At 43.0% G+C, this 15,826-nt stretch overlaps 1 protein-coding gene across 1 annotated transcript in view; it reads right to left on the bottom strand.

Annotated features, from left to right (window-relative positions):
* Positions 1 to 4,583, bottom strand: part of OMA1 (OMA1 zinc metallopeptidase) — a 61,599-nt gene extending 57,016 nt beyond the window's left edge. Inside the window, exon 1 of the mRNA XM_068965772.1 lies at positions 4,549 to 4,583. The gene's annotated coding sequence lies outside the window, so the exon portion shown is untranslated. The remainder of the gene's footprint in view (positions 1 to 4,548) is intronic.
* Between the last annotated feature and the right edge of the window lie 11,243 nt (positions 4,584 to 15,826).

Here is a 15,826-nt window from a genome sequence, read left to right as displayed (position 1 = left end):
CCTAACTGAAAAAACACCACATGATCATCTCAGAAGATACAGAAAAAGCATTTGATAAAATCCAACAACCAGGAGCCTCCCTGGTGGCTCCGTGATAAGGAATTCATCTGCCAACACAGGAGACGGGGTCAATACCTTACCCAGAAGGATCCCAGACGCCAAGGGGCAACAAAGCCTGCGTGCCCCAACTCCTGAGCCTGTGCTCCAGAGCCCGGGAGCCACAACCACTGGCCTGGGCTCCAGAGCCCGGGAGCCGCAACCCCGGAGCCCGTGCTCCAGAGCCCGGGAGCCGCAACTACTGAGGCCTGCAGGCCCTAGAGCCCGTGCTCTGCAACAGCAGCAGCCACTGCAATGAGAAGCCACACACTGCAATGAGAGAACAGCCAGCCCTTTTCACTGCAACTAGAATCAAATAACGAAGATCCAACACAGCCCCCAAAAAGGTCAAGAACCAATCTTCAAAAACACTCAGTAAACTAAGATATTTACAGGTATCTATATCCAACAGTATGTTTGCTGGTAAATGATATACTTTCCTCCTAAGATCAGACCAAGGAAAAGATGTCCACTCCCACCACTTCTATCAACATTATACTGGCGATGTTGGTGAGTGTGATTGAATTGAGTAAATATGTACATAACTAAATAAATAAATGGCATCCAGATAAGAAATATAGATCATCTTTATGATAACATGACTGTCTATCCAAAATATCCAAAGAAATCTACAAACCAAACAAACAAAAACTATTAGAATGAGCTTAAGGTGGCAGAATACAAGAGCAATACACAAAAGCAATTTTATTTCTCCATACTAGCAAGTGAGAGAAGCCAGACCCATACACAGGAAAAAACACTGCTCTCCTCCAAAACACATACTCTATGATTTCAGCTTTATAACATTAACCGTAGAAAATGCAGACTTATTTATAGTTACAGAGAAATCAGAGGTTGAAGAGGTAAAGAGGGGCAAGAAGAGGAATTACAAAGTTTGGGGGACAATTAAAATGCTCACTATTGTGATTGTGTTGCTGATTTCATAAATATACACTAAGTCCAAACATATGCACAGTTTAAATATGTCCAATTTACTGTGTATAAACTACACATTAAGATTTTTTTTTAAAGATACTAAAAAGAGACAACCAAACGCAATGTGTAAACTCTGATTAGATCCTACTTTGAAAGAAAAAAATTAGCCTTAGAAGACAATTGGAACTACTGGGATAATCTGAATATGAATTTGCTTTTAGGTTCTTTTAGGTAGGTAGTGCTTCTTTTCTTAGTTGACAAAGATGTGGTTATGGAGGCAAGTATCTTATAACTGAAATACTTGCTGAATACTCTCTTCATCATGAATGAAACTTCCAAATTCTATAATAAAATTACCTACATACATACACACAGGACATAAATCTGATATACTAAAAATGGTAGCAATCTTTGTGTAAAGTAGTGGTTATATATGTGCCATAAATTTTTTTTTTTCAGTTTTCTTTAGTGTTTCAAAATCTTCATAATAAAAATTGCATCTTCTGCTTTGGCAGGCAGGTTCTTTACCAGCTGAGCCACTGGGGAAGCCCAATAAAAGTTGAAGGTAAAAATACATAAATCTAATTCAGTCTAGGTTAATATACTATTATCTGGAAAGATGCTTCAGAACATCAATTTTCATAAATAGTATTATCTATATATCAAACTATTTGAATACTACTCAACATTTTTACATACTTTATACATTCTGCCCTTGCATTATTAATGTATAATCTGAATAAAGAGCATGCTAAGCAAGCGTTAACTTCTAGTTAACCCTTTTTGAATTACTACCGATTCTAAATCAGTAGAGTCAAAGCTGATATTGTATATAATAGTTTAACATTAGTAACAAGATATTTTCTAGTTTTCTTCTCCTTTGAACCTAGATGAAAAGTGGTAAAATATTTTAGGCCTGGAAATCACTTTAAAATTAGTATTTGGGTAGCTAGGAAGATTCTTCATTGGCTAGGTGGTATGTGAGTTACGGACACAGCATAAAGTTCAATCCCTGACCTCACAGAGGTTGTAATCTAGTTGGGGCTGGGGGGAAAGTACTTTAGTAAGACTATTGAAGGACAGTAAAACATGGCCTTTTATTAAGTGCCATACACTGTATGAATTTTAAAAAAGAAAGTATATCCATGAGTAGCAAAATAGTTCAGAAAGGCAATTATGCACACCATTTGGGCAGATGCAGAAAAAAAAACTTAAGATTTCAAATATGAAAGTGTACTTAAGGTTTATATATAGAATGTCTTCTACCAAAAGTCCAAACTGCAAAAACAACATACTCTTTTCATTACTCTAGGGGACCAGTTTCAGTCACTGACCAACCACACTCCCTTTTTATAAGTACACTCTACAGCCTAAATTTGGGGCATAGGCCTAGACTGCCATGTTTGTCCCTTTTGATTCTGACCTCTGAATTATTTATTATTCATTCATACATTAAATATTTAATAAGTGCCTGCTACATACCATACCACATACCTTTCTGAATGCCAAGGATACCACAGAAAACAAACCAGACAAAAATCACTACCTAATTTGCAAAAATAGTAATGCTTAAAATATGGCAGTATACAAAAATATAAATAAATCTGAAGGAATATACACCAAAGCATTCACAGTGGTTATGTGGAGTGGCAGGATGATGGCTGTAAGGATTCAGCATCTCCATCTTCTGTATTTCTGTGCTATTTACATTTTTACAGAATGTGTGACTACTGTTGTAAGCCCCGAGCCAATAAAGCCAACTGTATTTGTAATTTCCATTGGTTTCCATGCACGTCAATAAACTCCTACCTACTGTAGACCAAACCCTGCAAATTACCACTTCCCACAATTTCTCCAGGCACCTTCCCCACCCTTTCTTCACCAACTCCTAGGTTCCAGACCCACGGATTTACTTACACCTCTCAGCGGAAAGAAAGAAAAAAACCTCTCATCTCTGTCTGCGCATATCTATTTACACTGCTTAGCTCTGCTCACATGTCAAGCAAATTCCTGCTCATCACTCTCGACTTCTGTGATATGTAAAGTGTTCTACTGACACAGAAGGTATAAGCAAAAGCCCAACACCATACCTATTACACATACAAGCAAAAACACTATCATTTATATCACCGACAAGTGTCACTTAGAACAGAAATAGCGCCTGATAGTTTGTAATCCTTGCTTTATCCTTACGAATGGGTAAAGAATGGGAGAAGGAGTCTGTCTATACATTTTCAAAGAGCCAATGACTAGACTTCACAGAGCAGAATCCAGGCTTACATATCCTCTTCAAAGAACAGCAGCAGGTCAACAAACGTAGCTGGCAAACTTCTAGGATTATTAAATGAATGATGCGAGAAAATTAAACAATTTGGATTGTTAGCCTCTAAGAACATTTCAGATCCTTAATTCTTTAAGCACCATCTCAGAATGTGCAAGTACAGCCCTCACTGGCACTCACAGCTGAAGCCTAGAAGACAGTTTTAACAACTCTGCTGAAAATGACTATTTCTTCTCTAGTTTCTATGGCAACAGCTGTTAGATCGGCAAAAATAGGACATGTACTTTAAAATAATCATTCAAGCAAAGTACACACATGATGGAAGGCTTAAAAAAATAACAATAAATTGGAAGGCAACAGACTTGGTTCTTAGGCTTCCAAATGTCAGCCTACACCCTTTCACCACAGCTGAGAATGATGGATATGAACCCAAATCCTTTTAGTGAGGATTTGGTTGCATTGGTTGGAGTCAATATAGCGGATCAATCCCTGAATTCTCAATGAAGTATTTTCATTTCCCTGGACTAAAATTTCTCATGCACACTGTAACTGTTGTTCCACTTTACACAAGCAAGAGACATTATTTAAAGAGCACAAAGAAATTGATTTCTGTAGACAAGTTCATGAAGAAATTGTTTCAATACGCTACAGCTGTTCAGACAAGGAATTTCCTACTTTTCACTGGGGTTTAGGTAGGAAAACTTTTCTCGACATGAAGAGTGAGGAAGTAAAAGAGGTTTGAGTCTCAAGATGCCTAAAGCGGTTGGAATCGGTTTTCCACGGGAGAAGATGTCACTGTGAAGCACATGATACTACATTAGAAACACAGCTATTAAAAAGGGACCCCTACACGAGAAGGCTGGGAGAGGGGTTATCTCGCCGGCAAATACAGCCACCTGTCTATTTGCAACTCCTGCGCTGCACGGTAGCGCCCTGGAGTCCCTGCAATTCACACCAAAAGGGGACCAGGCGGGAGAAGGAGGCTTTACTCCCACGTCCTCCTTTCCCCCTCGCCCCTCTTCCCCGACTCCACACGCCGCCCCCTCTATTCCCGCCCGGGCGCCCTGTCGTCCTCCCCCACCCCAGGCCTCGCCATCCCCACCCCGCCGGGCCCACAGGGTCCTCGCTCCGCACCCCAGCGCTCCTCAAAGCTCTCTCCGCCCCAGCTCCAGTACTCTGTCCCTTCCCCGGGGCCCGGCCCACTCCACAGCGAAGGCGTCCCCACCAGGACAGACCCCAGCAGTAGCAAAAGCGAAGAGTCCGCCGACCCGACCTCTGCGCACGCGCACACCCCGCCAGAGAAGCCCGGCCTCTTCACTTCCTGCCCCCGGCAAGGACCGGGACGCCTTTTGCTCCGCCCACACCGGGCAGTCAACACACTCGCCCAGATTCGTCCTCCCAGAGGGCCGGGGTCCCGTGTGAACTATGGCGCTCTAGTGCCCCCGCGTGGCTGGAGGAGGGACGTGACTATGGGCTAGGCCGCTGGCCTAGGAACATCTTCACTAGCGTGATCCAGGCAAGGGTATGCCCGCTGCAGATATGGCCTGCTGTGCTGGCCGGAAAGAAAAGTGATTCGAAGGCTACCATAACGCTAAGGTTTCTTGGTTCAGAAGTTGCACTGATAGAATCAGTCTTCAGAGTGTGAGAACTGTCTGCTTCCACATGGCACGTTTTAAGGAAGATGAGGGATAACCTGCAGCATCTGGACGTTAGTTGAAAATAGCTGGCTACAAAGCGATGTGTATAGTAGACTTCAGGATACCAGATAGTGATATGATACTTTAATTACAAATTTAGTCTGTTATATTTATATCTTTGCACAGTGAAGAACATCTTAAAGGATAGAAACACTGTTTTTAGGTATCACTTTTAGAGCATTTTAAAATAATTTTTTCTTTTATCTTGCTTGTCTGTATTTTGTAGTTTGCCTTTTGTTTCAAAGGATCTATGTTGGCATATCTCTGACCACTGGTTCCCTGAAAATTGAAGTGGCAGTTCCCTGAATCCACAGATTTATCTCCCACCCTCCGAAGAGCATGTTTGCTACCAAGGTTTCCAACATACTAGCTACCTCTTGCTCATTCTGCCTGATTAGCATCATGTCATCAGTGAAACAGGTATGGTGTTCTGGCGGATGCCCAAGTGGTCCAGATTCTGTATCATGTGGGTCACAGAGCTGACCCGATGGCTGTGATCAGGACTCCTACATGGTTAGGTCTGCAGTAGTCTGTAAGCCATCCTCCTGGTTTCTGAAGGGGGCTGACAGGCAAACCAAATGGAAACATGGCCGTTTAAGGGGCACCCATTCCTGCATCCTTTAGGCTGCTCATGGTAGCATCCATTCCACTGTCACCTCCACATCCCCTTGGATGAAATATTGGTTTTAATGTATTTTTTCAACTTGATAGAGAAGGGATAGTTTCAAAGGTGTTCACTTGGACTTCCCCACATGAGAAATAAAGGCCAAGAACTTAATGTGCAGGCTTGCTCCAACTGCCCAATTTATATTCCCAATTATGAATTCAAGAGTCTGGGGAAATGGGTGGGTCTGTAGGCCCAGGATCACTGTAAGCTCTGGGTTATCAAGGACTCTGCTCATTATCTGACACTCAGAAGTCCCCTTTCTTCCAGAGGAGCCATGATAGTACTTTGTATTTCTGGGTAACAAGATCCTTTCAAATCCTGAGAAATATCTGGATGTTCCTCTTTCCCCAGTATACTTGTCCCAATGTTTCAGGGTCCTTCTTCCTAGGGACCTAGCCACCTCCTCAGGTCAATGGGTTCCATGGTCTGGGTCTGAAAATTTACTCAGATGTGAGAATTAAGCAAGGAACGTGATTTTTTATTTGGATAACTACACTGAGACTCCTCTTCATCCATTCTTGTATTTTTCTGGTCATAGATATTAAGCAGAAACCAGTTGGCTGCCCATTTATAGAATGTAATATAATGTAACCTAAAATATTTTCTGAATGATTAGGCCCAGGGAGCTTTTACAAACACATGCATATGTCCTTCTTGTGTAAGGACCACCAAGGTGACTGTGGTCCCAACAGTTCTGAATAACCCATCCTTTCCAAGTGTTGACTCTATCAGTCTAGGAAACTGCCATGTGTCTCCATTTATACAGGTCTTCTTTTATGTCCCTCCATAAAGCTTTACAGTTTTCTTACATGATGGGTCAAAGCAGTATGTTTTTTAAAGAAACTATAGACTTTGACTTGTCTTAAAATTATAGAATCTCAGAACTGGAAATGACTTAAAATTCATCTCATCACCCCATTCAATCAAACAAGCAAAGATATGGGTGTATTTTCGTGAGTTTTTTTTTGACATGGTGACATCATATTATATGCATGTTCTGTGACTTCAGTTTATCACTTGAATAGCAAGTCTTGGAGAAATTTCTGTGTAGACGCAGATAGATCAAGTTAATTCATTTTAATTGCTGCATAATGTTTTATGGAAATGATATAGCATCATTTAATTTATTATTCCCCTGTTGTGGACATTTAACTTTTTTATTGTTTTGGTCTTACAAGGAACTGAGTTTACAACTTTGCTGCTGCTGCTGCTGCTGCTAAGTCGCTTCAGTCATGTCCGACTCTGTGCGACCCCATAGATGGCAGCCCAACAGGCTCCGCTGTCCCTGGGATTCTCCAGGCAAGAACGCTGGAGTGGGTTGCCATTTCCTTCTCGTTACAGCTTTGCACCCTAACTAAAATCGAAGTTCCTGAGAGTCTAGCGCACACAACCAGCGCCTGCAAAGTCCCCCTCCTCAAAGTCACCACTAGGTGGCACAATGCCTGTCAAAGAAAGGCTTTTTTTTTAAATTTTTTTGGCTAAGTGTCCTTCAGTTCTGTTCAAAAAGTATTTATCAGATGGGTATTGTATACTAAGCACTGGAATTTTGCAACACCCCAATTTCAACACAATAAAATCATCACTTCAAAAAATACTTATTGCACTTCCCTGATGCTCCAGTGATTAAGAATCCCCCTGCCAATGCAGGGGATGCTGGTTTGACCTCTGGTCTGGAAGATCCCATATGCTGCAGAGCAACTAAGCGCATGTGCCATAACTACTGAGCCCGCGCTCTGGGTCATCCAAGCTGCAGTTACTGAAGCCTGCATGCGTAGAGCCTGTGCTTCCACAAGAGAAGCCACTGCAATGAGGAGCCCACACGCCACACCTAGAGAATAGCCCCCATTCACTGCAACCAGAGAAAGCCCACGCACAACAACAAAGACCCAGCACAGCCAAAAACCAGTCAATCAACAATACAGTATTTTTTAAAAAAATACTTATTAAGTGCACACCATATGCTGGGCCCTGTGTAGGTCTGAGGGCTCCAGGGAAAATGAACAATCCCCAGCTTTTCTTCTGGACTCCAACAATTTCCAGAATAAAAGAGGGGTCGTTATAACATGGTACACATTTATTTCTAAGCTCCAGATAATTCTTTACACTTTAGACCAAAAGACCAGGCAGGAGATTCTCAAATAACTTGGATAATATCTTAAATATGCTGTGAGATGTCCATGCTTACATTCTCATGCTCTTGTACATGCTGTCCTTTCTGTGTGGAATGTTATCTAATTTGGGGTTCCCTCAGAAGGATACCCTGAGACAAGAAATCAAATGCAAGTGATTTACTTGGAAGATGATCCCAGGAAGTACCAGTTGAGGTTCAAAGCAGAAAAGTGAGACAGGGAAAGGAAGGGAACCCAATAAATGATGCATTAACAAACTGGTTACAGATGGAGTCGAAGCGGAGTTTCTCTAATGAGTATGGGGGTACTATGTAACACACACTCAGAATTTTCCCAACTGAAGGATGAATTTGCTTGGTTATTTATCTACCAACTCTATCCAGTCACTGAGGGAAAGTTCCGAGGCTGATTAATTCTCTGCACTTTCAGCCTCTTGCATATGTTTCTGGGAGGTCCAGAAGGCTCAAGCAGAGGCGTTCAGATGCTGATTTTTGCAAGTATAATGAGCATGTCCAGAAATACACCTGTTGGGCCAGGCAGCAACGTCCAGGGAGGTATAAGTGGGCACCACTAACATCTGCTACAAATGCCTTTTCTTCAGCCACACAGCTAATTCATTCTTTAAAACTCAGGGGAGAAATCACCCTCTCTGAAAAGTCCTGCATGCATATGCAGCGAGCCTGGTGAGTTGCTCCACTTTTCTGTGCACCAGCAGCACTTTGTTATATCTTTCCTACTAAGAGATTGTAAGTGGCTCTGAGACCCAGACTGGCTCCTGACTCCAAATCCCAGGATGAAACCACTGACATGCTCCCATACAAGTGAGCCCCTTGGACGTAGAGACACAGCTCCAAGCTCTGCCTCTGTCTTCATATCACTGTTTTCTCTGTGTTTCTGTGTCCTCTATTCTTTTAAGGATGCCAGTCATTGGTTTAGGGCCCTCCCTCGGTCGGAATGATCTCCTCTCAAGAGGAGCTGTTGCTGTTTAGTTGCTAGGTTGCATCTGACTCTTTGCAACCCCATGAACTGCAGCATGTCAGGCTTCCCTATCCTTCACCATCTCCCAGAGTTAACATCCCCAAGAGGAGTTAACATCTACAAAGACTATTTCCAGTGGAAATTGGAAGAAGAAAACATTCTGTGTGGCTCTTGAATTAGTAGAATAAGAGGCTCAACTGCTGCTGCTGTTGCTCCAGATGAGGAGGAAGCTGCCCTAGAAAATGATGCCAAGTCATGAGCATAATAAAGATATAAAGAGAGAAACAGAAACCTGACATTATTTGAGCCCTTCGATCCAGCCGCATGTGAAGCTAACACTTCCTCTTCACCTTCAAGTTACATGAATTAACAAATTCCTTTTGCTTAACTAGTTTGAGTCACTAACACCAGCAACTGAAAGAGTTCTTACTTACTAATACAATCAAGTACTACACATCCAATTTCTTCCTTGATGGATCTGCTTTCCCTTCTCTTCTTATACCTGACAAAGTCCTGTTTATCCTTAGATCTCAGTTCAAACTTTCTGGAGTAGCCCTTCCCTAAACTTCCCCCACCTCCACCCCGGATTACATCAGTTCTATCAGATGGATGTTCTCATAGCCTGGCACTCCTTTGTCATAACACTTATATCACATCATTGTAATTGTTTAATTTAGTCCCCTATCCTAAGGTTGCTTCCCTGGTTGTCGTTGCTCATTCACTAAGTCATGTCTAACTCTTTGCGACCCCATGACGGCAGCACACCAGACTTCCCCGTCCTTCACTGTCTTCTGGAGTTTGCTCTCTCGTGTCCATTGAGTCGGTGATGCCCTCCAATCATCTCATTCTTTGTCGCCCCCTCCTCCCCCTGGTGGCTCAGTGGTAAAGAGTCCGCCTGCCAGTGCAGGAGAGGTGGGTTTGATCCCTGGGGAGGGAAGATCCCCTGAAGAAGGAAATGGCAACCCACTCTAGTACTCTTGCCTGGGAAATCCCATGGACAGAGGAGCCTGGTGGGCTACAGTCCATGGAGTTGCAGAGTCAGACACGATTTGGCAACTAAACAACAACAATCCTAACACTTCCTCTGTACTGAAATGTAAGACCTTTGAGAACAGAAAAAAATCTGTTTATTGCTATATTCCAGTTTCTAGCATAGTGATGAAAAGTAATAGGTGATTATTGTCTGTTTATTCACAACTTCAATCTTCATCTGTTTTTCTAAGTATGGTACAATAGACTATGACCAATTATAAGTCATAGCTACTTCATGTGTGCGTCTGTGTGTCTGTGTGGCTACTGGACAACTGTAATACGTCCTGATTAATTTTTAGTATGGAAACTACTAATTGCTTTAACTTAGGGATTTCTTAATAAAATCATCATAATAATTTTTTGAAAACTCCCAAGCTGATCAAAGGGAATAATTTGAAAAGGATAATTATACTCATGGAGGATGAAGATTACGGCTTTAATAATATTGAGCAGTCTGATGAGACTTAAAGAAAGGAAGAGCTCAGTTTGCAGTTCTTTAGGCATTTTCTGAAGATCTGAATTTAAATCTAAATAATCCATGACCTTAAATGGGCTTCTTTTAAATAACTTTTGCTTTTTTCCCTGATTGTTGAAACAAATTATAATCATCATAGAAAATTTGGAACACACATAGAAGTACAGTTGGAGAAAATGAGAAGCCCCCTTATCCTCACTGATGAATCTTTGTGTTTTATTTCTCTGCATATCTCTAACCAGATATCAGTTCAGATCCTGGCTCTTGTCCCCAGGGACATTCCTGGCCTTACTTTCTCAGGATCCCCCCTCCAGCATTCCTGATTTCACGTCTCATGTGTGTCCCCTTCTTATCTCACAGAAGCAGAGAGATGCCTTTTCCTTGATTTCCACACTTACATAACCAACTTACCCTAAAAATCTGGGGGTAAAGACAAAGAGAAATTTTATATCACAATTCCGTATTCATCATTCATTCATTCATTCCTCTTAAAAATGGAATATTAGAACTTCCATTCCTTAGTCAAATCACACACTAATAGTCTGGATGAAGTTGGAAAGTATCCCCCCAAAATTCATGCCCACCTGGAACTTGTACATGTTCTCTTATTTGGAAGTAAGCTCTTCATAGATGAAATCAAGTTAAGATGAAGTCATACTAAACTGCAGCCCAATCCAATGCCTGGTGTCTCATAAGCAGAGAAAAATTTGGACACAGACACACACACAGAAGAGAGGCTTCCCAGGTGGCAGTAGTGGTAAAGAATCCACCCACCAACGTAGGAGACACGAGAGATGTGGGTTCAGTTCCTGAGTGGGGAAGATCCCCTTGTGTAGGAAACGGCATCCCACTTCTGTATTCTTGCCTGGAAAATTCCATGGGCAGAGAAGCCTGGTGGGCTACGGTCCACAGGCTCACAAGGAGTCAGACACAGCTGAGCACAACACAGCACACAGAGGAAAGACAGGCGTGGGAAGGAGGCAGAGGTTGGAATTATGCTGCCATAAGCCAAAATCACTGCAGATGGTGACTGCAGCCATGAAACTAAAAGACGCTCACTCCTTGGAAGAAAAGTTATGACCAACCTAGAGAGCATATTCAAAAGCAGAGACATTGCTTTGCCAACAAAGGTCCGTCTAGTCAAGGCTATGGTTTCTCCTGTGGTCGTGTATGGATGTGAGAGTTGGACTGTGAAGAAAGCTGAGCGCCGAAGAAATGATGGTATTGAACTGTGGTGTTGGAGAAGACTCTTGAGAGTCCCTTGGATCCAACCAGTCCATTCTGAAGGAGATCAGCCCTGGGATTTCTTTGGAAGGAATGATGCTAAAGCTGAAGCTCCAGTACTTTGGCCACCTCCTGCGAAGAGTTGACTCACTGGAAAAGACTCTGATGCTGGGAGGGATTGGGGGCAGGAGGAGAAGGGGACGACAGAGGATGAGATGGCTGGATGGCATCACTGACTCAATGGACGTGAGTTTGAGTGAAGTCCAGGAGTTGGTGATGGACAGGGAGGCCTGGCATGCTGTGATTCATGGGGTCGCAAAGAGTCGGACCCAGCTGAGCGACAGAACTGAACTGAAGCTAAGAAACCAAGGAGAATGCAAGGAAGAGAATGCAAGGAAGGCTGCTTCACTAGAGGCTTCAGAGAGAATGCGGCCCAGCTGACACCCTGATTTTAGTCTCTAGCCTCTAGAACTGTGAGAAATTTACTTTGTATTATTTTAAGCCACTACACTTATTGTGCATAATTACAGCAACCCCAGGAAACATTAGGTCAGCCCCATGCTGAGTGATCTCGTCTCTCACCTCTCCACCCTCTCTACCCCACACCCACCCCCCTGCTTCCACTCAACACCCCCCAAATTTCCTCCTACTTCTTTGTGCAAAGCAATTTAGTTTCTTTCTCCAGTCCTGGGAGCAAGGGTTTAGTCACTCACTCATCTCAGACTCTTTTCGACCCCATAGATTGTAGCCCACGGGGCTCCTCTGCCCAGGAGATTCTTCAGGCAAGAATACTCAAGTGGGTTGCCATTCTATTCTCCAGGGAATCTTCCCGACCCAGGGATCAATCCCTGGTCTCCTGCATAGCAGGTGGATTCTTTACTAGCTGACCTTATCCTTTGCTTCACCAAGTAGGAGGTGGGATGGAGGGATTCCCTTTCTCCCGCCCCAGCAGACCATTCAAAGAAAACCAGTGAACCTCCCTGGTGGTCCAGTGGCTAAGACTCTGTGTTTCCACTGCAAGGGGCATGGATTTGATTCCTGGTCAGAGAAGGTCTACGTTGCCAGGCAGTGGGGCCGAAAGAGAAAAATTAGTCAAAAAAAGCTAAGTGAAGTAATGACTGATTTCTACACTGATAAAAATACTATTGCTCTTGAAGATTAAAAACAGAAGGAAAAAAGAGGAAAACTAAAGCAGCTATGGTCAGTTTGGATTTAAAACAGCCAATTTTGCATTTAAATGAACAAATTTGTTCCCACTTTTTCTTTTAAAGTGGAGGGGGGGCCACTGTGTCACTTTGGTACTCTCTCCCCTCCCCCATTCCTTCAGCTAACAATATATTGTAATCATTTCCCCATATTAAAAAGTCCTAAAAGATTATACCATAATTTATACAGATCCCCAATCCCTTATCCACAAATTAAGAATGCTCTGAAAACTTTTGAAAATTTAGTGCCAACTCATTTGATGAGCAATGACCAGAAGTGGCCTATAGCTATTTATGGTCTATTTATACCAATTAGTGTGGCTATTAGTAAGTTTCATGGCAGAAATCTGGATGTGTTGATGATATTGCTCCAGACCTTATTAAGAATGCTAAATAGTATATGCACAAAATTATTCTTTGAAAATTCAAAGATTCTGAAACACATTGAATCTCGGAGTTGTGGATGTGTGTAATCGTCCCTTTGTTGTTGGATATTTAGATTATTTTCAGCTTTTTGTTATTATACAATTGCTGCAGGGAACATGTCTTATATGTAAATCTTTGTGCATGCATGCTAAGTCACTTCGGTTGTGTCTGGCTCTGTGACCTCATGAACTATAGCCTGCCAGGCTCCTCTGTCCATAGGATTTTCTAGGCAAGAGTACTGGAGTGGGTTGCCATGCCCTTCTCCAGGGAATCTTCCTGACCCAAGCATCTTGCATGCAAAAATGCAGCTCTGGTTTTCCTGTAACATTTTTACAATGCTGTTTTTTTTCACCTTTTAAGTCATAGGATTTCACTAGATCCTGGGGGGTTGGCTAGGCCTCCAGGGGCTCAAGAATTCCAAGACACACTCCATTTCTCTCTTATCTACAGTGTCACCTGGTTAGCTGTGCTTGCGGGCAGGCACAGAATCTGGGCTATGTCCAAGCAGGTCAGAAGCAAGTTCAAAGGTCTGCTCTCCTGCTTCTGAAGCCTGAACAGGACTTCCTCCATTTTATCTTCACCACCAGTGAAGTCCTGGCTATATTTTTAGAACATGTTTATTATCATTTCTAGTTTCTTCCAGAATTGTCTATTTGTGACCTTTGTCTTTTTTTTTTTTTAATTGAAAACTGGCCATCTTGTAAAGTCATTCTGTGTATGTGCTAAACCAAGGCCAAGGGGTGAAGTGAAGTGAAAGTCACTTAGTCATGTCTGACTCTTTGTGACCCCCATGGACTATAGAGTCCGTGGAATTCCCCAGGCCAGGATACTAGGGTGGGTTGCCTTTCCCTTCTCCAGAGGATCTTCCCAACCCAGGGATAGAATCCAGGTCTCCTGCATTACAGGAGGATTCTTTACCAGCTGAGCCACAAGGGAAGCCCAAGGGGTGCAGTAGCCCAAATCAAGTCTGACTCCAATCATTTTCTCTTTACAAAAGTACCTACCTACCTGTGTCCTTGGCAAGTCTGTACCACAAGACTGGGTCCAAATATATGGAGTGACTTTTTCTAATTTATCTGCTCAGTGTGTGTGTGTGTGTGTGTGTGTGTGTGTGTGTGTGTGTTGCGGGGGTGGGTGGGGGCGGTTACCCTTTCTAATTTGACTAAGGTATCTAGCTGAGCCCTTGATTAGATCACTGCTTTTCTAATCAATTTGTCTCCATTTTCCATGTAGTAAGGACAGTAACTTTTTGCATATTGTGCTGACTGTGTTGCTTGCACATTGTTTTGTATTAGTTTACTCATATATGATTTAAATGCGGTCCACATTGCTTTTCCTTAAAAAACCTTCTTGGAGTTCTAAGTAGCTTCCTTTTTCTTTCTTTTGCTCCCAAGTATAATTTTGGATGGTGAGATATAGGTAGAAGTAAATGAAATGTACCCTCTTGAACAGTTAATTCCAGATGTTGAAGGGACATATTTGGCCCCATTTAAACTTCCAGGCAGAGCTAGTCCTTCTGGGAGATCTCCACCCATCTCATCTGTACAATCATTGAATCAGTATTCATTATTGAGCACTTGCTACTTTCCATGAACTGTGCAGAGGTGAGCAAAAGGAAACAGTTCTTCCCTTGGGGGAGCTTGCATTGGACACTATGTATGCAAGTTCAATACATTGATTAATAAGAGCTAACATTTCTGAGCACTCCCTGTGTGCCAGGCACTGGTCTAAGTGCTTTACCTGTTCTATTTACTTCTCTCACCAACCTGATGAGGAGGTAGGTACATTGGTTTGGTGATTTACTTGTTAAATCGTGTCTGACTCTTTGCGACCCCATAGACTATAGCCCATCAGGCTTCTCTCTCCACGAGATTTCCCAGACAAGAATACCTGAAGTGGGTTGCCATTTTCTCCTCCAGGGTATCTTCCCTACACATTTTCTCCTCCAGGGGATCTTCCCTACTCTTCAGGGATCGAACCTGAGTTTCCTGCTTGGCAGGAGGATTCTTTACCACTGAGCCACCTGGGAAGCTCTTCTGCTGCTGCTGCTAAGTCGCTTCAGTCGTGTCCGACTCTGTGTGACCCCAGAGACGGCAGCCCACCAGGCTCCCCCGTCCCTGGGATTCTCCAGGCAAGACCACTGGAGTGAGTTGCCATTTCCTTCTCCAATGCATGAAAGTGAAAAGTGAAAGTGAGGTCGCTCAGTCATGTCCAACTGTTAGCGACCCCGTGGACTGCAGCCTACCAGGCTCCTCTCTCCATGGGATTTTCCAGGCAAGAGTACTGGAGTGGGGTGCCATTGCCTTCTACAAGTAAGGAAATGAAGCTCAGGAAGTTTAAGCAATTTGGTCCAATCATATGCTGAAAAGGAACTTTACCAGAAGCTGGATTTGGCAATCTCAGCCTCCTATGTCCCCCCAGCCAGCTCACAGATTAGTCTCTTGAAATGTCTGCTCAAAACCTCTCCTTTTTCCCATATAGCTGTCCCCAAAGACCAGGCAGCTGGTGAACAAAAACTGTAAGTGTCAGACACTCAGGTGCCTCTTGATCTGGGCCTTTGCTCCCACCAATGCTTCCCTCAACCATCTGTTCAGTAGCCCCCCACCTTCTGACTCGGTCTCATCTCCTGAGGCCAGACTGGGCTGGTCCTTTTATCTCCATGCCTGGTTTTGACCATTCT

Source organism: Capricornis sumatraensis, chromosome 2 (genome assembly GCF_032405125.1).
Source record: "Capricornis sumatraensis isolate serow.1 chromosome 2, serow.2, whole genome shotgun sequence".
NCBI classification, from domain to species: Eukaryota; Metazoa; Chordata; class Mammalia; order Artiodactyla; family Bovidae; genus Capricornis; species Capricornis sumatraensis.
This window is presented reverse-complemented; position numbering and strand designations above follow the sequence as displayed.